Genomic DNA, 13,351 nt, shown 5'->3' with positions numbered 1-13,351 from the left:
TGTCTTTTGTTCTTTTTAATTTGGTTTTGAAGATAATCATTCAAGTGGACTAAGCCCTTTAGGAATCATTTAGAGATCATTTAGTAATGAAATGTAGTTGCTGTGCATACACAGTAGATAATTTTTATCTTGTGAGGTGTAGTGATAGCAAGTCAGAACCTTGTAATAAGGGAAGAGGCATTAAAAGAAATGTTGTGCTAACTTCTTTTTGAATAAAATGGATGTCGCAATGTCTTTCTTGTATAGGAGTTAGTGCTGGAGAAAAAAGATCAAATATTTCATATTAAAAGTTTCTTAAAGTAACATTACAGTTGAGACACCCATCAAGGAGGACAAGGAATTGTCTTTTACTTACCTCATTATAAATCCTCTGTTAACCGGGGAGTTGGGGGCATGCAAGGTTATTCAGCAAAGCGAATGTGCCAAAAGGGCAAATCCTGCCACTTCCTATGCAGGTGTGAATGGATGCCCGGCAGGGACAATGCTGTAATTCTGCTTTGTGGGAAGGTAGAGAATGTAGAAGCCGCCCCTTGTGTGGCATGGAGCCCAGTTCCCCAGATTATTCCCATAAACATCAGAGCAGGTGTGCCCCATGAAATGAGATGGCATGGCAGGAGTGAGTTGGAAGAAGGATGCAATTGCTCCACATGTCCTCCAGTCCCAGCTTCTCATAGGAAGGTGGGAACACTGGGCTTGAGAAGATCTGCGAAGAGGGAGCTCTCTTTCCTCTGGAGCTCCCCATTGCTCCCCTGAGTTTCTTGGGTTGGGCACTGGAGAGAAGTTTTGACCATAAGGATTCAAAGCTCATTGCATTTATGGGAGTCTTTCCTTTGACTTTTCGGACTTTGGAACAGGCCCTGTGTGCAGGAGTAGCTATGTACAATGGGATAAGATGAACCAGACTCATAATTCTGTTTGTTTGTTTCTCACCTTTAACGTTATTTTAACTAGAATTTTTTGGTTTTAACTTTACTTGTAATTTACAAAAAGAAGCTTTTATTGTCTGGACGTTGTTAAACAAAAGAGAGATGTCGCATTCCACATTATAGAGATATTTTAGTATAAAAAACAAAGTTCTGCTAAGCACTTTAAAAAAGCAAAGATATTTGTGCACTTTTTCTGAGAGATTGAAACTGACCAAATCCCAGTCCTCTTCATCTAGAAGAAAATAGAGCTTTGTGTACCAGGCCAGAAGCAGAAAATCCACAATATGTGCTTTATGGCAACATGTTTTATTGCGGGTAACATTTACAGCTTACATGTAGCTGCTGCCTATAAAAATGATTCTGAATTATTCTCCAGATTTAGACAAGTCACTTTTTTTTGTGCAAAAATACTTGTTGTTTTGTATAAAACTTCATAGCCTTGTGTACAGTACAGTTAAGCATAATCCATGAAGTGGTTTAGGTTGTGGCAGTGTTAAAAATGTCAGACCAGTAAACTCTTCTAGGTGAACATTGTTGAAGAAATATTGTTGTTTGGGTTATTGGGGGGCAGACTCTCTAAAGGCAACTATATAGATTTTAAAAGTCAGAGAAAATGGCAGTTCCTGTGTATTTTGTGTATGTTCTCACATAGAGGAGTTTTTTATGTGCCAATAATCGTCACTGTGGTGTTTTGTAACCAAGTGTTAATGGTGTTCCAAAGTACTGTAGAGGAAAATATTTTAGCCACACAATCTGTTTGTGTTAACTAAAGGCCCATTTCTAATCTCACTTACACCAGTTTCTCAACAGTTGACTTCAATGGAGTTACTCCTGAATCACACCAGTGTGTAAGTTAGACCAGAATCAGGCCTGATGAATCCAGAGTTTTTGTAAATCCTTACTTTTTTATGTAATAAATGTACAGTATGTTACAGTTGAGTGATTTGGCATGTGTAATTATAAAGCTCTAAATATGATTCTGTTAAACTGTATACTTTTTATTTGGATTTTACTTTTCAAAAGTTAGTTTGACATTTTATCATATTTATATGACTAGCAAGGGGTAGCACAGAATAGTAAAAATGTCCATATGCTTAAAAATACAAATAAAGTTTGTGAAGGCCTTAAAATACAAGCAAACTTATCTCATTTCTTTAAACATTCAGCAAAATTAAGAAAGGATTGAAAATGTAACCATCGTGATTTCTGAACAAAGACTCAGCCTTGTGGGACAGATCCTTAGCTGGTATCAAATAGTGTGGTTTCATGCTTTAGCAGACCTTCTGCAGTTTAAACCAGTCTCAGTCCAGCAGAATACATAATCACATGCTCAGTTTTAAGCACTTGGGTTGTCCCAGTGAAATCAGTGGAATTAGGCTTGAAATTAAGCACATGTTTACGTGCTGTGCTGGATCGGGCTCCAGCCGGGAATCAGGGCCTATATATACAGCAACTTCTCATTTAGACTCTGTCAGAATCTTTAACTTCATATTTCTCTAATGAAGTCAGATTTAGAATACTTGAAACAAAATGTTATTAGAGACTAAATTTAGTTATATTGATGTGCTTATTACTAACACATACACATGTGAAGCTGGTGGGCATACACTAAACCCTGAATGCATGTTACAGTATGTAGTACTTAAGAAATGAGTTTTGGCAAAACTAATGTGAATATGTTATTCACCAGCCTGTTGAACATGTGCTGTTTCCTTTTGCAGCCAAACAAGCCTATAATGTATGAAAGTGTTGTACATTTTATGAAATTTCAGTGATGTAAAGTTAAATGATTGTTTTATGTTCTAATGGCTTTACATAAAAAATAAATATCTTCAGAGAATTGTCATTGCCAGACTTGTAAATGAACAAAATAAAAGGTGAGATAGTTAATTACATAATCTTTCTAAGAGTTTTATTTGTACTAGAATTTAGGTAACTTTTTATAGCTGGAAAAACAAATCATCTAGCAAGATGAGCTAGAAATGAGATATAAATATTGGCTTAGATGATATTAAAGTATTTCTTAATCTATTTGATTGCTATGCTGTTAAATAACATTGGTAGCTGAAAGCCCAAGATGACATACAAGTGTCATTCATAAAGTCATGTGTGTAAAAAGCCAAAAGTGGCTGAGAACTTAAAAACTGGATGGTAATAAACCATGAATCCCACTGTTGAACCTGGTAATATTCTACACAAAAAGAGCTCTCAACCATGCTTGCAGCAGGTTCCATCACTTCACACTGACTCAATAGACATTTTAGACTTCAGAGTCCCTAGAATCATATTGTTGCCCCTTTTGACCCAAGTAGCTAGCTAAAGTTTGGGCCCTGGGGGTGTTACAGCAGGGAATAGAAATTGGTGATAGGTATTTCTTTGATGCAGTCTTTTTATTTATAAGGAATGTTCAACATCCTGTGTTTCTGAATGCAGAATTCACCAAGACCAAAATAAGCAGTTTCTTAGGTCTAGTCTACACAGGCAATGCTAAAGCACGGCCATGGCAGCGTTTTAACATGGCTTGTGTAGTCGTGGGAGAGAGCTCTCCTAGCGATCTAAAAAATCCACCTCCATGAGGGGCATAGCTCCCAGCTCTAGGAATGCGGCTCCCAGTGCTGGGGCACTGTCTACACTGGCACTTTACAGCGCTGAAACTTGCTGCACTCAGGGGTGTGTTTTTTCACACCCCTGAGCGAGAAAGTTGCAGCGCTGTAAATTGCCAGTGTAGACAAGCCCTCAACTTACTAGCCCCCCCTTAGCGAACATTAGACCCAAAAGCACTCACTCTAGCTTTTTCCTGAGTCACATTGTACTTACAGGCTCCTACTTGGTTTTTTCTTTCCTCCCTTCCTTTGCCTCTCTCTCTCTTTTTGTCTGCTATCTCAGTATCTGTGTGCTCTCTCAGACTCGCCCCCACCCCTTCTCAAAACAATACTCAGCCCTTTTGTCTTAGGTGGGCATATGTTTACAGTTACATTAATTGAAGGATGAGTTCACACCTACCAATCTCAACAGGGCTTTCCAAGGCATAACAAGGTTTCACTCAGCTCATATTATTATATAGATATCTCAAAAATGGGGTGTTTTTCTAATGATGGTGATAGCGCTCACTTAAAAATTGACTGGTCCACTTTCCTTCCTGGAGGCTTTAAATAAAACATATAATGGAACTCAGGAGCACAGGTCAGCCGTGAAACACAGCCCTCCCTGAGTAAAATGCAGCAACCATTATATGATTCCTTGCAAGTGTTTTTTAGGAGCAGAAATTAATGATGATAACTTCACTTAAAATTACAGATGGCACCGAGGTAGGCAGAATGTAAATATCCAGGATGGAATATGGCATGGGTAATGTGGCTTGCCCACCTACCCTTGTGAAAAGTATCATAGATTCTTTAAGGCTACAAATGGTCAATGGATTAGGTGTCATCTGAATTAAGGAACTCCAGCACCATGCCTCCTTTACATCATTCTGTGGCTTTACTACTGATTTCAAGGGAAGAGTGCCACCTACTGCTGTACTAATACTGCTGCCTTCCCAGTCTCTCATCCAAGTACAGACCAGGCCTAGCTCTGCTTAGCTTATGACAAAGTCTAATGGTTTAGAAGGGCAATTTATACTCAAATACTTTGTCTGATTATGGCGACCAGGGAGGGAGCAGAAGTCACAAATGTGTAGCCAAAACTGCCCAGTGTCGCAGAATACATATTTTAATCAAAATAATGTGCAGCTAAAACTGGTCAGAGCCATCTACTGATGGATAATGAACAGTACAGCAACCAGCTAAGCCTGTCAGCCCAGTGGCTGCTGGTTCAGCCATGCTGGAGGCTGGGCAGGGAGCACAACTGCAACCGCCACCTCCTCAGTGCTGCTTCCCTGACTCAGCGTCCACAAGGGGAGCAGGGCCCTGCAGCACCCTCCGAAGCCAACTTACATAAGCCTTATGACTATGACTATGGCTATGGTTTAGTCACGGGTATTTTTAGTAAAAGTCATGGACAGGTCGTGGGCAATAAACAAAAATTCCTGGCCTGTGACCTGTCCATGACTTATATTATAAATATCCCTGACTAAATCTTGGCGGGGGGGCCGCAGGCCACTGCTCGGGGGAGTGGAGCCAGCGGCACAAGCAGTGGCTGCACTGGCTGCCCCGGGACTGCTGTGCAGGAGGGGGAAAGTGGTGGGGAGCACAGCTCGTGGGGGAGGGGGAGGTAGCTGGCGACATTGTCCTGGGACTGCTGCCAGAGGCTGCTGAGCGGTGGCTGCTCCAGCCGCCCCCCAGGACTGCTGCTCAGGTGCTTCCCCAGAGTCAGCTGCACCAGCCGCTGCTCAGGCAGTCACCAGGGCCGGCTGCCCCTGAGGCCACCTGAGCAGCTGGCCCCAGAGCCGCTGTTTGGGCAGCCCTTGGGTCAGCCACACTGACCGCTGCCATGGTCATGGAGCCCTACTTATGACTTCCCCAAAATGCTGAGCCAATGAGGCCATGGGATGCACAGAGACGGACACACGCGTGCACACACCATCTTGACAATTCGCCCTACCTCTAACACCATGAGCTCCTGCTCACTTACCCTCCCGGGAAAGCCAGGCTTTAAATGAGAAACCCTCAAGATGCTGAGTGAGTCTGGTCTTGCTGTGTACTGTTATGTCCCTCTAACCATGCACAAAAGGTCAGACATCATGGACACCTTTCATAGCTGTGATAAAGCTGCAGTCTTTTCACATGCGCTGTGCTGAGCACATACCCCAAAGTGACAGGGCTCAGAGAAGAGAGAGTGGCAAAGGGCATTTGTTTAGCAAATCCCCTTTATGTGTGACCGAGCTCACCACCATGAGTAAGCAAAGGGAGGCTAATCTGGACAGGTTTCAGAGTAGCAGCCGTGTTAGTCTGTATTTGCAAAAAGAAAAGGAGAACTTGTGGCACCTTAGAGACTAACACATTTATTTGAGCATAAGCTTTTGTGAGCTACAGCTCACTTCATCGGATGCATTCAGTGGAAAATACAGTGGGGAGATTTATATACACTACACAGAGAACATGAAACAATTTGTTTTATCATACACACTGTAAGGAGTGATCACTTAAGATGAGCTATTACCAGCAGGAAGGGTGGAGGAGGAAGAAACCTTTTGTGGTGATAATCAAGGTGGGCCATTTCCAGCAGTTGACAAGAACGTCTGAGAAACAGTGGGGGGGAGGGGGAGGGGGAGGTGTCGGCTCAGACACTCAAATAAATTTGTTAGTCTCTAAGGTGCCACAAGTACTCCTTTTCTTTAATCTGGACAGTTTATGCTTGATTAGGTTTCTTGTCAAAGTGATGGATGATAGCCTTTCTGAATGACCTGTCATGATAGGCATACATCAGCATACAAAAAGGCATACATCAGCATACAAGAAGGACAGAACATGGACGGTCAAATAATCCTCTTCTGTGCTGCCTCCCATTCCACTCCGTCCCAGCAGCTTTCAAAGACGAATCATAGGTCAATCAATGGACACATCTTTGCTCAGAGAGAATCCAGCTGCTGCAAACGTGTACTGATGTGAGCAGTGCTGCACCCAGGCTCACTCTCATTGACATGAGTGCAATTGCCCATATGAGTAAGGCTTTGCAGGCTCATATCCATAAACATCAAAGCTTTGCAGAGCTGTAGTTAACCCCCAAATCAGCCACATAGGACAGCATTTGCATTCGCTCCGTTTTCCCTGTGAGACACAGACATGACCCTGCCTGTTGTCTGACGCCGTTACAATTTCTACCACAATAACATGAAGCTGCTGGACACTGTAAGAGAGGTAAGTTTAAGCAAAAAGGTTTGAGCTGATCTTAGCAAAATGGGGCCAGGCTTCACCTGGGTAGCCATGTGAGTTTACTACTGATACTCTTGTAGCTTGCTCATTCCCCCATCCCTCCTGCCTTTTTTATCTTTTGCTTCAGAGCAGGGACTGTATCTTTGGGCTTGTCCACATGAGAAAGTTGCACCAGTTGACCTTAAAATGTGATTATAACCCCATTTAGTTAAACTTTAAATTGGGCCAAAACCCTGTGCAGACACTCATTTTGGGGGTGTAAGGCATGGTCTACATTTAAAATGTAGCTTAGCATAACTATGGCATAAAAATCCACATGCCTGACTGATGTAGCTAGGCCAACCTAATACCCAGTATAGACACATCTGTGTCAACAAAAGAATGTTTCCATGACCTATCTCCTGTCACTCAAAGACGTAGTGTTGGAACTCTGACAGATAAACCCCTTCCGTCACTGTAGGCTGCATCTACACCAGTGGGTAATGCTGACATAGCTGCGGAGCCATAGCTCTGCCACAATAGTCCCCATAGTGTAGACAAACCCTAAGCGTGACTTAATTCAATCTGGCTTCAGTAGATTAGGAACAGATTTAAACTGAACTGAAATAAACCACTTGTAATCCCTCCCCCACAAAACAGAGTGTCCAAACAGGCATTTGCACTGGGTAAACTAAATCCATTTAGTAGGAGCATTGCCAGCAGATCAAGGGAAGTGATTATTCCCCTCTATTCAGCACTGATGAGGCCACATCTAGAGTATTGCGTCCAGTTTTGGGCCCCCCCCCCCTACAGAAGGGATGTGGACAAATTGGAGAGAGTTCAACAGAAGGCAACAAAAAGTATTAGGGGGCTGGGGCACGTGACTTATGAGAAGAGGCTGAAGGGAACTGGGTTTATTTAGTCTGCAGAGAGAAGAATGAGGGGGGATTTGATAGCAGTCTTCAACTACCTGAAGGGGTGGTTCCAAAGAGGATGGAGCTAGGCTGTTCTCAGTGGTGGCAGATGACAGAACAAGGAGCAATGCTCTTAAGTTGCAGTGGGGGAGGTTTAGGTTGGATATTAGGAAACACTGTTTCACTAGGAGGGTGGTGAAGCACTGGACTGAGTTACCTAGGGAGGTGGTGGAATCTCCTTCCTTAGAGGTTTTTAAGGTCAGGCTTGACAAAACCCTGGCTGGTATGATTTAGTTGGGGTTGGTCCTGCTTTGAACAATGGGTTGGACTAGATTAACCTTCTAAAGTATCTTCCAACCCTAATCTTCTATGATTCTATGATTTAAAAATTGATTTATGTTAAACCAGAAAGGACATTGCCTCCCCAACGTTCACCTTGCAGAAGACCATACTGTCCCCACCCCAACTTTTACTCCCCTTTGGTAGCAGGGGAGGCAGCAGGGAGGAGGGGGCAGTCTCCCTGTTGGTTTCTGCAGCTCAGCACTTCCTCCTGTTGAGCTGATCAGCTGGGCTTTGAGGAGGAGCTGCAGCTGCAGCCAAATAACTGCAGGATTTGCTCTGCTCCCGCACTGGGTAGACAGAATGCTGTTCTATGGAGCCTCAGCTCCTGCCCTGCCGGTCCCCTCCACAGGCTCTGAGCACCGAGCAGGACACCAGCGACAGAGGACAAACTACCCCTCGTCTCCATCAGCAACTCTTCCTCATTCTCCCCCAGCCCCTGAAGGAGGTTCAGGTGTGAGGAAGCTGGAGCTGGTGCGACCCCAGCAAGGAGGTATTGTGCGGGGAGGTTCTAAGCCTCAGGGTTATGCTGAAGGGGGCACAGCCACAGGCAGGATTGGGAGTTGGCACGGGACACGCATCATCATATGTGGTTCCTCAATGCTGAGATCAGTGTAGTTGTAATAAATGGGCTTCCTCTGCTGCTTCCAAAGTTCCTGGAGATCCACTTATTCCAGGAAGCATTCTCTCTCTAAAGACCACAGGCCGCCTGTGTGTGTTCTGTATTGTACTCGTGCCTGTAAGGTCTTCAGTTTAGGAACTCTCTCTTCATCCATTGTACAGACCAGCGCACGTATGCAGAGCAATATTAAAATGGGAGCACTGCTGAAGTTAATATTCAACAGCTTTCAAATACTCCTTTTAAGAAGGTTAACTGCAGTATGGTCAAATATACCTTATGGGGCAAAAAACCCCATTGAACTCTAGGGGAGGGTTTTATCCAGAAGACCTGCAGAACTGGACATTTTGAAGTCTTTTGGTATAAGTCACTTATTTACACACAGCAGTCATCTGCCACAATTAGCAGTATTGATTTTATCATACTTTTGGATTTCAGACGAGAACATTTCCTATCCGGGTGTTAATAGAATTAATACAGCGAATCAAGAAATGGGGTGTTTTGAAAGGGTTGAACTCACTTTCAAGGTTACTCACTTTCAAGGTGTTTTGAAAGGTTACTCACTTTCTCCTAACTGGTGTTCTTCAAGATATGCTGCACATGTCCATTATGTTGTAGGGGTGGGTGTCATGTGCTCCAATGCTGATAGAGCCCCACATGAACCCTGCTTTCTACCACCCCTGTGGTTCCTTCACACTGGGATCCTGATGATAGACGCCGATGCGTTGGGGAAGGAGGGTGGGTCCTGTAAAGGACACGGGTAACACATCTTGAAGAACAGCAGTGATGAGAAGGTGAGTGACTGCTAATTCTTTGAGTGCTTGTGTATGTCCGTTACGATGTAGGTGATTCCCAAGCCCTTATAAATGGAGGTGGGGCTAGGGGGCCTCATCGGAAGAGGGACTGTAGGACCCTTTTCTGTCTTTTACATCTTCCCTGGATGCAGCTGTAATGGCATAGTATCTGATAAACGTGTAGACCAAGCATCACATTGCTGCGCTGCAGATATCCACAACAGGGACTTTGCTCACAAACGCCACAGAAGCTGAGAGTGCTCGGGTTGAATGTACTGACAGCATCATGGGAGGCATGATACTTTTGGCAGCATAGCACTTGATAGTGCAACTGGTAATCCAATTTCGAGAGTGGTTGTGTTGTAATAGGATGACCTCTCATCTCATTCGTTCCACATAAGCTATGAAGAGCTGAGAAGAGACCCGAAAAAAGCTTTGGTCTAAAAAGTTACAGCTTGGCATACATCTAAAGTGTGCAGCTTTTGTTCATCCTCATGAGCATGTGATTTTGGAAAAAAGACAGGCAACTCCATATACTGATTTAGGTGGAAATCAGACACCAAATTGAAAAGAAACTTGGGGTGAGTCCTAAGCTTCACATTGTCCTGACTATAGTGTATGGGGGATCCATTACCAGGACATGCAATTCCCTCACTCTTCTAGCAGAGACGATGGCCACTAAGAAGGCCACTTTTACTGAGCGGTATAATAACAAGCAGGAGGCTAAGAGGACCCATAAGTGCTGACAGCACTAAATTGAGATCCTGAGGTGGAGTTGGATCCCTGATAGGTGGGAACAACCTGACCTTTTAGAAATCTGGTTGTTGTAGGTTTGGAGAAAACAGTCCTACCCTAAATACAGGGTTGAAAGGCTGAAATTGTAGCCAGATGCACCTTAATGAAGCTGATTCATAATCCTGATTCTCTGAGATATAAAAGAGAGTCCAAAATCTTTTGAATTGTGGATTAGCCACATTGTGGCTAGCCATCCAGAAGGAGAAACACTTCCATTTACTAAGGTAATTAGTGGTCATGGAAGGCTTCCTGCTATTAATAAGGATATTCTGACCTACCACTGAACAGCCCACCTCTTCTATATTTAACCACTAATGTACCACACTGTAAGGTGTAGCACCCAAAGATTAGGGTGTAATACTGCCCCGTGATGTTAGGCTATCAAGTCTTTGCTTAGTGACAGAAGCAAGGGTTCTCTGGTGGATAGCCTGTGCTGATTTGAGTACCAAGGCTGCCTTGGCCAGGCTGGAGATATGAGAAACATTCTGCCTCGTTCTTGCTTCAGCTTGACAATAGCTATGGGAACGAGTGGCACTGGTGGGTACACCTACAGCATGGTCTTGCCTCATGGGAAGAGAAAAGTGTCAGCGATCGACCCAGGACTGTGACCTACTCTTGAACAGAACTGGAGACATTTCCTGTTCTAATGAGTTGCTAATGAATCTTCTATCAGAAATTCTACTATCCAAAACACTGATCCTAGAACTGTTGTGTTAAGAGACCATTTGTGGTCCAGGGTGAAGGATCTGCTCAGATGGGGGGTGGTCTGCCAAGATATTCTGGACTATTGACACACCTGGAATACTGCATGCTGCTCAAGAACATTTAGATGTAACCTGGCCTCATGGGTGACCCACAAGCCTTGAGCCTGAATATCACCCAAATAGGCTCCCCCATCCATAATTGAAGCATATATTGCCAAAGAAGGAAGAGATGGAGAGAATGGGACTCCCCCCGCACACACTGTCCTGACTAATCCCTCAATTCAGAGATGATAACACCCTGTCTGGTATGCATAATAACATGTCCAGATAGAATTATAGAAATGTAGGACTGGAAGAGGCCTCAGTAGATCATCTAGTCCAGGCTCCTGCACTCACAGGACTAAGTATTACCTACCTCACCCTTAATATGTATTTATCTAATCTGTTCTTAAAAACCTCCAATATCGGAGAGTCCACAGGTAATTTTTTCCAGTGTTTAACTACTCTTACAGTTAGGAAGTTTTTCCTAATGTCTCACCTAAATCTCCCTCCTGAAATTTAAACTCAGTATTTCTTCTTAAGGAGAACAATTTATCCTCTTCGTAACAACCTTTTACATACTTAAAGCCTATTATCATAATTCCGCCCCCTCCCCCGCCACCAACACCACCAGTGTTATCTTCTCCAGACTAAACAATCTTTCCTCATAGGTCATGTTTTCTAGACCTTTAATAATTTTTGTTGCTCTTCTCTGGACTTCCTCCAATTTGTCCACATCTTTCCTGAAGGCTGGTGCCCTGAACTGGACACAGTTATCAATGATGAATAGAATGGAAGGATTCAGCATTGTTTCTTGCTTACAACACTCCTGTTAATATATACCAAAATGATGGTGAACCCGAGAGCAGTAGACTGATTTGAGCCATATATACATGGCAGCAGAGGTGCAGATTGATATGAGGTCATATATATATACATATATATACACACACAAGCAGACATGTGACGTAGGAGCCTGAGGCAATTCCTCACTGTGGTTTGTGGCTGATGTTAAACCACACACTGAGTGGTTCTGTATGGCCAAAGTCAAATCCAGAGTCACACCAGTTAATTCTATTCTTTAAAAAGGTTACAAGATTGACTTTTCTCTGCTTATTTTCAGGCCCAAAATGCTGAACAGGAGATTCAGATGGATTATGGCCTCTGTCTGATGACTGGAGTGATCTTGTACCAACCAATAATCCAGGTAAGGATGTCCCCCTGGTGGAGATAGGCTGCCACCATGCACTTGGGAAAAACCATTATGCTTCTGATGTTTGAAGGGTAGAATGATGGACTGGTAGAGTAATCTCCTCCTCCCATGAGCATTACGAACTTCCTGTGGCCGGGATGGATTGTTACATGGAAGTAGACATCCTGTAAATTGAGGGCAATCTCCCAAATCTAGAGAGGAGATAATAGAAGCAAGGGAAACCATGTGGAATGTTAACATTTATCTGTTTAAATTCTGAAAGTCTACAATGGGTTTGAACCCTTCTGGCTTTGGGTATTTGGAAACATTGGGAGTAAAAATGTTGCCTTTCTGTTGAGGAGGCACTTCCTCTTTAGCGCCCAAAGAATGTGGAATCTTCACTTCTTGACTTTGCACAGTTTTGTAAGATGGGTCCTTGAACGGGGCCTGAGACATGGGGATAGAAATAGACAGTAAGGTATATCCTGATCCCACTGTGCAAAGCACTCAGTTGATGGCAAGTCATGCTTTTAGGAAATGGAACAACCTGTTTCCAAATTGAGGGAGAGAGCCGGCGAGATCAGAGTTGCTAGGCATTCTATCCTTGACAGAAGGGATAAACAGGCTGCTTACAGGTTTGTGGTTGCCTCAATGAAGTAACTGAGGAGATAGAACAGGGAGGCCTCTTTCTTTGAGATCTTTGCACGTAGAACAGTCAGGCAGTCTGTAGGGGTAGAACTGCTGTCTCATTTGGAATCGAGGCTGATATTTTGTCCTCTTTGAGTCCAGTGTGTATAAGCCTAGGAATCTGAGACTGCTCTCGAGTCTTTTAATGTGTGTAAAGCCTCTTCAGTCTGGGAGGAAAATAAAGCATAGACTGCCAAAGGAAGGTCTTCAGTCATCTGCAGTACTTTTGCAGGACCCCTGAGGATTGCAACCACGAGGAATGGCACACAGTTACTGCCGTTGCCATGGCTCTCGCTGCAGAATTGACGGCATACAAGGAAGCCTGCAGAGCTGAATGAGAAACCAGATGACTTTACCAAGAGGGGCTAGAACTGTTCCTTATCGCTTTCAGGCAATTCATCCTTGAACTGAGACATTGCTGCCCAATTTGAATAGTCATACTGGGCCAAGAGTGGGGTTGGCAATGTGGAGCTGTAACCTTGCAAGTGAATAAATCTTTCTCCCAAAGAGATCTAGCTTTTTGGCTTCCTTTTCTAGGAAGGTAGACTCA

The sequence above is a fragment of the Dermochelys coriacea genome, chromosome 1 (assembly GCF_009764565.3).
Source record: "Dermochelys coriacea isolate rDerCor1 chromosome 1, rDerCor1.pri.v4, whole genome shotgun sequence".
In the NCBI taxonomy this organism is placed as follows: Eukaryota; Metazoa; Chordata; order Testudines; family Dermochelyidae; genus Dermochelys; species Dermochelys coriacea.
This window is presented reverse-complemented; position numbering follows the sequence as displayed.